General features: G+C 30.0%; 1 pseudogene; it reads left to right on the plus strand.

The window, feature by feature from the left end:
- Positions 1-3257: 3257 nt before the first annotated feature.
- LOC132032071 (protein DOG1-like 4) lies at positions 3258-4979 on the plus strand (annotated as a pseudogene).
- Positions 4980-10371: the final 5392 nt, after the last annotated feature.

Below are 10371 nucleotides of genomic sequence, written 5' to 3' on the forward strand. Positions count from 1 at the left end.
ATTCCCGCCTACCATCCGGAGGATCTCGTAAATGCCTTAATCGTAACGCAATAGTGTCAAAAACATGTTAAATCGCCATTTTCTGATTTGACATTATTCATAGCGATTTATGGAATGAAGAACGGGCACCGCTATTATGTTTTTCTTTTCGATGATTATAGTAATTTTCACTTTTCCTATCTCTAACAAGTCCACATCTTTTAAGGCATTAATACGGATGACAAAAAAAAACATTCAACGATGCACGTAGCCAACGTATCTTATTGAACTATCAAAAGGTCTTCTTGTCCAATCCGTCCCCCCTCTTTTTGGCATCATGCTTCCAAACGGCCACCTACCTCCTCAATATACTTCCCACTAAAGCTTTTGAAGATAAATAGAGGATGGAACGATTGAGATTAATACTTTTTTTAATTATTATTTCCCTCACATACCTTGCATTTTCTATCTCCACCCTCGCTCCCTCCCGTCGTCTCCACCGCCCCGCACCACACACGCCCCCGGCCAGCCCCCTAATTAATAAATACATGTACTATATTAAGGAATTATGTACAAAATCAGGTCTTTACTGCTTGTATCTTATGTGCTATGAAAAGTAAATTCATGTAAAAGAACTTGCACCAGATCCTAGATGCTTGTGTCACCAGGCCCTTAATTAATGCTTGCCTCTTAGGTGCTGAGAAAAATGCATCCATGCTAATAATATATTTTATTGAGATTATTTTGGAAAATAATAGAAAAATATACTGAATTTTTTTGTATAATCTGTTCAATATATTGTGAGATATTCTCGGTTACGATTGAGATATCTTTTAAAAATACACAGAAAAAATATTCATATACTCTTTCCATCCTAATTGATGTGAGGTAATAATTTAATTCTAAATTTCTCATTTTATCCTTAATCAAGTGATTTAGTTCTATGAATTATTTTAAATCACAAATTTTATTTTCTTTTTCTTTTTCTTTTTCTCTTTAATTTTGTGCTCAGCCAAAACACTCACACAAATTGAGACGGGAGGGAGTATTTTACTAAAATAATTCGACCCCTTTAATATTGAAAAATATTGATTGCGACGACTAGTATTGAGGACATCCATTACTCACGTGATGTAGAGTGGATCCCCCTCTCTTTCACTCAATAACGTGTGCTCCACATTTGTGCCATATTTAGAAAGGCAAAGAAGGACAAGGGAGAGAAAAAAAAAATTAGAGAAGAAAGTGATTACTGATTTCTACTTTATTTTTTCAAGAAACTAAGAGATCGATCTAGGTACGCTTTCGTTAATTAAAACTTCTATGTCATGTATAGCTTTGTGAAAATCATGAAATTTCACGAATTAGTACTCATGATAAATATAAGAATTTTTTTTACAAATTTATTATAATTAAATGTAAATTTAGAGTAAGTAGATACTATACCATTAATTGAAAACATGTATATCATGCATATGATGTATGCATATTTGATTGCATTCGAGGCGACTAAATATCCTCCCTTGTTGTACTTATCTTTTGGCTGTCATATGATAATTTGAGCATAAGTTCAGTTACTTAAATAGAAAGCAATTCAGACGACAAATCACATTGAGAAGCTCGAAACTCATCAACCATCATTGGTCGTCATCACATACAATAAAAATTGAAGATATTTTCACGAAAAAGCTTAGGTCATGACTTGCATGTTATGAGACATGTATTAAATTCCAAGTTCCAAACAACGGCTGCAGGCGCCACCTCTCAAATGATAAAAATAGTCCCTTATCTTTTGTAATAGGCTTAAAGTAGTCCTATAAGTATTACATAAGCAGATTTGGTCCTTCAAGTTTGTAAAAAAATGAGCATTTTTATCTCTAACAAATATTTATGAAAATATAATTGTTAAATTTAATCAAAATTGTCAAACAAAATTTTTAGTCGGAAACACCAGAAATTTCGTTAAAATCACAGAGATGGCAAAATAAAAAACTACAGAAATTATATCTCAAAAAGTAGCACCTGGCTCTAGAAATAAACCCAAAAAGAAAACTACAAAGCTGATTTGCAAATGTGAGTTTCCACTAAATATATTTTGTTCTCACAATTTCGGTTAAATTTAACAATCAAAATCTGGTAAAAATCAGTATTTTAAAAGGCAGTTCTGGGACTCGCCTCGGGCTCGCTCCGAGGCGGGGCATTGGAAAAATGCCTCGGGCTTACGTGTGGGGCTTAGTTCTATGAGCCTTACGCCCTAAGTGCCCGACTGTACGCGCTGAACGCCCAATGTTCGGGGCTCGCCTAAGAGTTCTTACACAAATTATGTGTCAAATTCCTCAGTTAACATTATTGACCCTTATAATTCTTTATTAAATGAATGATGCTTAATTGTTTTCTTCATCTATAGAAATAAGACGATTGAGAGAAACTCAAATAATAAACCTTAGTATTTCATATTTACTATATGAGAACACTATGAGGGTAAACATCACTTAACATTTATTTTAGGAATACATAGCCGAATTTTACATCTTCATCACTTGCCATTAATCTTCACGTTTTTGTCCTATGTCTCAAAATTATCATTGTTTATTATTTTGCTATTTGAAAGTAAATTTATTTTTATTCATGAAGGAGTGATTTTTTAATTATAATTTGATAAAGTTTGTTGATTTTTTTAGGGAGGTAAATTGCATAGTATATATGATCATAGTCTGCTTTGAGAAATTGTGATTCTTTTATTGTTTGAAATTGAAAATTAAGAGGTTAGAGTTGGTTTGCATCTCATAATAACTTTTAAATCATTGCATTATTTATACTTGTAAAATCATGTTAGAAGTTTTGTTTTCTATGAGTTTATTTAATTGTGTTTTTAATTTTAAAACTACTAATATATTTTTCTATAATTTTTGTGTTATTATACAATTTTACTATATTATAATTTAAAATTCTAAAGATCCATGGGGCTTACGCCCCGTGGCTCCCCCCCCCCCCCACTAAATAAAACACCCCACCTCATGCTCCCTCCTTTTAAAACATTGGTAAAAATTTAATATAGACCAAATGTGTTCACTTTTGACAAACTTAAAGGATCAAAACTGCTCCGATTATACTTAAGGCACTATTTTAAACCGGGCACTAAAAATAAGGGGCCATTTTGTCATTTTCTCCTATGCTAGCTGCCAAAATTGGAAGGCCTATAAATCAAACGCACTCAAAAATCAAACCTCAAATCCAATTAGAGTCCCAAAATCCACCAAAGAGGGGGCCTAGTTATAATGTACAATCAAAAAGGAAAAATGTCGAGTTTCCAAAAATTCCACGAAGTATGGCATGAACAACTTCGAGAACTAGTGCAACAACTCAACAAAGCACCAAGACCTGCCATAAACCAAGAAGAACATGAGTTGCACACACAATTAATCCAAAAAGTCACTTCTCATTACTCCGAATATAATCGAGTTAAGTCGATTGCGGCAAATGACGTACTTTGTGTTATTAATGCCCCATGGTCTAATTCTCTTTGAGCGGTCCTTATGTAATTGGGTCGGCGGATGGCGACCCACTACTGCTTTTCATATTATTTATACTGAATCGGGCATCCTTTTTGTCTCACATATTTGATATTCGAATGGTCGTAGTATACGGCCTCGCATTTATCCCCTAATCACCACTAGGTTTAGTGAGCTTCAAAGTTAATGAAGCTATCCAGCCAGTAGAAAATGCTATTACCGAAGAACTCAGACAAGTACCTGATTTTTTTCATCTTTTTTATTTTTTGGTTCTACTTTGCCTCGACAGTGTATGAAAATTATATGTACCAAATTTCTCATCATAGGAAATTTAGTAGTTTTTTTGGTTCCTCAACCGATGTTTCAAGATATCGTATTGGGGCTTAGACTATTAGTCTTTGTGCATAAATTTGAAAAAATATTCAAATAAGATTTTTTTCATACGCAAGATTCAAACCTCGAGACTCGATCCCTTCCCACCCTAACTCCCGTTAATGGTAAAAATTATGGTTAACTTAACCTATATCCAGGGTAAAAAAACAAGTTATCAACATATAATAGTAGGTGCTTTGTCCTGTCTTATTTTTTTCAAGTTAAAAGCCTCTACTATTTGGCCCTACTTATTTTTTTTAGTGACAATTTGAACTCACCTGAATAAGATAAATAACATGCTACAATAAATTAAATTATAATGAGAATATAAATTTTTTATGTGTCTACAAGTTAGACCCTCTATATTATCTATGTTTAGTCCGAGTGGTGTTTTTCCCTTGCTTAACTGAACGGTGCATTAATTGAAGTGCGCAATTAAAAGAGTTATTACACTGTATTGGTATAGATCAAAAAAGATGCTATCTCTAAATTGTCTTTATTTAACGGAAGCATAATAAAAGGAGGGGAATTCCGAGTTCTTTGTTTCCTCTAGAGCTGATCTCATAGGTCCCCTTGTGTGCAAATACTAGTTTCACGGAATATGGGTTGTATATCCGGGTTCTTCATGAATTCCAGAAGGAATCTGGAATCATTAAGAAGATTTGTGGTTGAACCTCGTTATGTACCTTATTTTTTGATTACGAAACTCACGTCGTACAATTATTTATTAGTTAACTAACTTTTAAAATGATTTTTACTTTAAAAACATTTACATTATGAGTGCATTTGAATTAGATACCCAATTCTACACTTAAGCGAAATAGGAATTAGGAACACACTTTATTAGGTCTCCTTAATTTAAATGTGTTTCATATAATTAATTGTGTACAATTGTAGGATAGTGCAAATGATATAATGGGAGATATTGATAAGAAGATGGAAAGGCTGGTTGGAATATTGGAGAGAGAGCAGATCAACTGAGGCTGAGGACCATAGAGAATTTGCTGCACCTTTTAACTGCCCAACAAGCTGTGGAGTTCTTGATTGCTGCGGCACACTTGCTCTTTGGAATCCATAATTGGGGGAGTCAATCACGACCGTCAACGACCAAAAGGATGATTAGCTTTAGATTTAATTATTATTATTATTATTATTATTATTATTTTAATTTTTTTTTTGGGTTTTGTAACTGTTTTGGAGATAACTAATTAGAATTCTTTAATTCGGAGAATTTTATTTCGAGGGTAAAATGTTTTTCATTAAAAGCGATTTACTTCCGATCTAATCTACGAACGTGAATTCTAGTTAAAGATGAAAAAATATATACCACATGCCATAGTGTTGATATTTTAGATTTTGCTTGGTTCAGAGTTTTATCGCCTTACAGATTACTCCGACCACTTGTTTCAAATTATATCTTGTACTTTTATCTAAAGATCTTGATAGAAAGGTCAATTATCTGAATTGTGAGAAAGAATGAGATTCGATCAAATCAATTGAAAATCTCATCATGCGATCGAGTTGGTGAGCATCCATGTCGGAGAGAATCCTTTTCCGGCTAAAATTTCATTATTAATCACGGAAGGATTAATTCATTGGTAAATGAAGAATCTAGCGTTTTAATACTTAGAGATAAAACTTAGAAAAAAGGAAGAGTCTATAATATGACAACGTTTTGAAAAGAACGTAACTTTCTATATTTAAGAATTTTAAATTTCAACGTATTACCCGATATATTTAACCCACGGGGTTCAAAAGTATTTTGCTACAACGCATTATTTTTAATTTAAGTTCATAAAACTCTAAAGTCTTCTTACTTCAATTACAGGAGTGCAGTCAAAGCTAAACCACATGAATTAGAGCGGAGAGAGTATGATTTGATCAGCCTACGAGCCTGAACACTAATTCTTTCAATAATTTAAGTATTATTTCCTGTCATTTTATTAGATGAGATTTGCCAGATTAGTTTGATTGACTTAGTATATGATATATTAGTGATAATATAACAGATAAAACTTAATTAAGTAGTGATTGGAAAAGAAAAAAATCATATATTAAAGGGCAAATGGGCGGTTTGAGTCCCTAAGTTATTGTCTAATTATGATTTTAGTCCTTGTGTTAATGCACTAAGCACATTTAACCTTTAATTAAATAAAATGTGCAATTTTAATGCCTAGACCTAACTTAGAATTAACACCGTTAACTTCGACGATTTTTCTTAACCACTTCGACTACTCTCGTTATGAATAACAGACATGGTGACCAAAAATAGTATACACTCAATTTGCCGCTTCCATCTCTTTTTGTTTCTCTATATCTCTCCCCCTTCCTTCCCCCTTTCTTTGCTCCCCTTCCCAGATAACTTCTTCATTATTACCTATAGTAAAATTGCTGTTTGATATGACTTTTGGTATTGCCATTTGTGTGACTTCATTTTACCCTTTTTAAAACCCAAGGAATTTCATAACAATGTGTACGTACACATGTTTTTTCTCTGCATTTGAAACTAGAACAAGTTGCTCTTCTAGATTGTAAATATAAAACATACATCTCTGCTCTTTTTAAAAACAGATGACGGGGACTTATGGAAACGGGAGTTAGTACTTAGTTCTAGTAGTGCTGTTTTCCCCTTTTCTGTTTCATCTCTGCACCTTAATCCTTTTTCTTCTCAAGAAAAGTAACTTAAAGTTAATTTTTAACTTCAAGTTGGGTCTAGGATTAAAATTGCACAATTTTATTTAATTAAAGTTTAAAAATGTTTTAGGCATTAACACAAGGATTTAAATCATAATTGGGAAAACTCAAGGATTTAAAACCCCCTTTTCCCCTTATATTAAATAAAACTAAAGTATTTTAAAAGGGGGAGTTCAAATTTTAATTAAAAAAAGGGGGAAGATAATATCAAATAACTTTGTTGAACGTTCAAAAGGTTCCTACTATATTGATACCCGGAAAAAATAAAAAGGGGTTGAAAGTAGTAAAAAGACAAGAATATTTTCAGAGAATTTTCTTCATTTTCTTTTAATAAGATGCCCTTTTCTTATATACAAGTAAGTCAACGCCTAAATTAGGTTATTTTAATAGACTACAATTTATATGTCAAATTAAAATTTTGGATTAACTCACACAAAAAAAAGCTAGTTTAAAGGGAGGAGGATTGCCCTCCCTTTTTTATAAGGACCCCAAAGGGTTTTTTCATCCGCCACCATGTGGTATATTTTCCTCCCCTTTAGGCCCGATATGGAAAATTTTTTTATCCGGGATCCATTGTCCTTCCGGAGTGTGCACATTGACCAAATTTTCACCCCCCCTCTCCGGGGCCCACCAACCGGGGATTTCGATTTTTTTTTTTTTGGCCCACTTTAAATTGGGGGCCCCCGGGTTTAAAATGGAAAAAATTAGGGGAAAATTTAACTCCCCACCTCAAAAGCTAGCTTAAATGGGGAAAAATGCCCAAGCCTTATAAGGGACTTTTGATTTTTGCCCCCACCATTTATATATTTTTCCTAATACCCTTTAAAGGAAGTAAATTTTTTTATGAATGCATAAATTTTTTGGGTTTAATCCATCCAAAGAAAAATATTTTTTATTAAAATTTTGGGAAAAAGTTATAGGGAAAAAAAAAATTTTCCATATATGTTAATCACTTAAAATATATCACCTCTTTAATTATACATATTTTTCCTATAATTCATAAAATCTCCCTGTTTTTAATTGAGACCGATGTGTATAATTAATAATTTAATTTTTTTTATGTGACCAACTTAACTATTTAATAGACGTTTTAGAAATATTTAAAAAAATGTTTTTCAAAATTTGAACTAAAAAACAAAAGTTTTTAATGGAACACTTATAAGTTGCTCAATTTTAAAAAACATAATTTGAATTCAAATAAATTTGTTGACAAATTTAAGGGATAGAAATGTATTAAATTTTAAAAAAGAAAGGAAATCAAAGCCCCTCCATTGGCAAGGGGAAATTGATCATCTATATAAAAATTTTGGGTAAAAGATGAAATTTGGGACCCGATCTCTAAAGGCCCCCATTGGTATTTTATTTTTTTAATTTTTTTTAAAATTTTTCCTTATTTTCATTTTAATTTAAATTTAAAATAAATAAAAGGTTTTATCCCTCCATCCAAATAAAAATCAAATTTACTATTTAAAGCATTATATTGCCATCAATTTCCCCATTTTTTTTAATAAAGGAAAAGAACCTTCTTTTATTTTAATTATTAATTTAATTAAATTTAATGTTAAAAATGCAAAATCACAAAAACAAATAACAGTTTTTTTTGCTAAAAGCAAAAGGTTTTTTAAATTTTTTAATTTAATTGAAAGACTGAGGTTACTAAAAGGTAATTGGGATTAATATTAATAATTAATAATTAAATAAAAAGTAAGAAAACCCACCTTTAAAATATTAGTAGGATATCATATAATGGGTTTTTGGGGGTTTTGGTTTTGTTATTCAAATTCAAATATGCTAATTTTTGATCATTATTCCCCCGTATGTGGATGTCTTATAGAATATATGTCATATATGCTGCATTCTTGAATTCTCGTATGAGGTTGTAATGCTAGATTTTTTTTTTTCAGATATTTTCTTATAACCCCCTATGGTTTTTCTGCAGATCTTTTTCTGTTTTTTTTTTTCCTTTTGTTTCATTTAGGTTTTTCTGGCTTATATTGTGTTCTAAAAATTTAATAAAAAAATTTAATTGGGGTATCCAACTTTTTTTTTTTTTATTTAAAGTTTTTTAAAATGTTTTCCCTTTGATAAACTAAGTTTAAAAGGGGCCCAAATTTTTTTTTTTTTGTTTTTTAACAAAATGATTTTTGTTTTCCCTTTAAACACTAAAAAAAAAAATTTATGCCAACTTATAAGCCAATCCAAATAGTTTCAGTTAATAAACCCTTTTGGTTTTTACCAAAACTTTTTTCTATAAATCAATTGTTCTATGTTCTTTTTAATGACTAAATTATTAGGAAAAAATAAAGGAAATTACTATAAATTTGAATATTTTTGAGGGGAAATCGATATAATATAAAGAAAAAATTAGAGGGGGAAAACAAATAATATGTGGTTTTGAAAAAAGACAGTTAAAACCCCATTAAAAAATTCTACTATTTATTTTTCATTTTTTTTCCTTTTTTCCTACTTTTCATTTATTTTATTGTAAATAACACCTTTTAAGACTCACACATCTTTTTTAAAAAAAAAAAAAAAAATTGTGACTCCAAATTATTTTTTATAACCTCCCAATTAAATAATACACAAAATTTTTTAAAATGTTTTTTTATACATATGCATGTAAATTTTTTCCCCCAATGGGCAATTTACTTTTTTAAAAATTCTATATAATTTTTAAGACTTTCGGAAAAAAATTTATTTTTTTGGAAAAAAGAATAGGACAAGAACATTTTGGGAAAATATATACAAAAGAAAAGGGAAAAGGGCAAATTTATTTCCCACTTTTGTTTTAAGTTTTTTAAAAAAAAAATATACCCCCCCCGTTTAAAAGGGGAAATATAACCCCCCCGTTAAAAAAAGCCCCCAAAAACCCTTCAAATTTCATAATTTTTATAAAAACAGTTTTAATTAAGGGGGGGAAAAAGGGTGCCCCATGAAAATTTTTTATTCAAAGTGGTGCCCAGGTGGCAATTTTTTTTAAAAACAACTTAAAATTATTTTAAAAAAAAAACATGAAAAAACTTTATTAAAAATTTATTTTTTTTTTTTTATAAACCCCCTTTTAAAAAATTTTAAAAAAAACCTTTAAAATATTTTATTTAAAATTAGTTTTTTCATTTTTTTAAAAAATTTAAACCTCATTTAAAAAGAAAAATTGGGCACTTTTTTTTTTAAAAATACTTTTTTTTGTTTTTCAAATTTTAAAAAATCATTTTTTAGATTTTTAACTTAAAAAACCAATTTTTTAATTTTTTTTTTTTTTTTTAAAAAAGGGGTTTTTTTTTTAAAAAAAAATTTCCCTTTTTTAAAAAAGGATTTTCCTGATTTTTTTTAAAAAAAACAATTTTCAGATTTTTTTTAAAATTGTTTTTAAAAAGGAATAAAAAAAGCCCAAAAGCAAGGGGGCCAGAAAATTTTAACCAAAAGGGGCTTTCATGGGAAATTTTCAAAATGAAATTTTTAAAAATTTTCAGCTTTGGATATTTTAATTCCAACTTATAAAGAGAGGTATATTTTAATTCAATTTAAATGGAAAGTAGTTAATAAAAAAAAGAGAAAGATATTTTTAATTTATCCCAAAAAAAAAAGAACTTAAAGGGATTTGTCAGGGGATAGCCAAATAATTTAATTTTTTCCTTTTAATTATGAAAAATTAATATTTATCCTTGTTCTATTCCAACTTATTTTCAACCCCAAATATATCCAATTTTAAATATTTGCCAGGAATTAAAAAGGTGCAATTTAAGAAGGGGGTAAATTTTTGGGGTTTTTCAATGGATGTAACCTTTTTTAGGGAAAACCCCGGTGACCGGGAACT

The sequence above is a fragment of the Lycium ferocissimum genome, chromosome 9, assembly GCF_029784015.1.
Source record: "Lycium ferocissimum isolate CSIRO_LF1 chromosome 9, AGI_CSIRO_Lferr_CH_V1, whole genome shotgun sequence".
NCBI lineage: Eukaryota > Viridiplantae > Streptophyta > Magnoliopsida > Solanales > Solanaceae > Lycium > Lycium ferocissimum.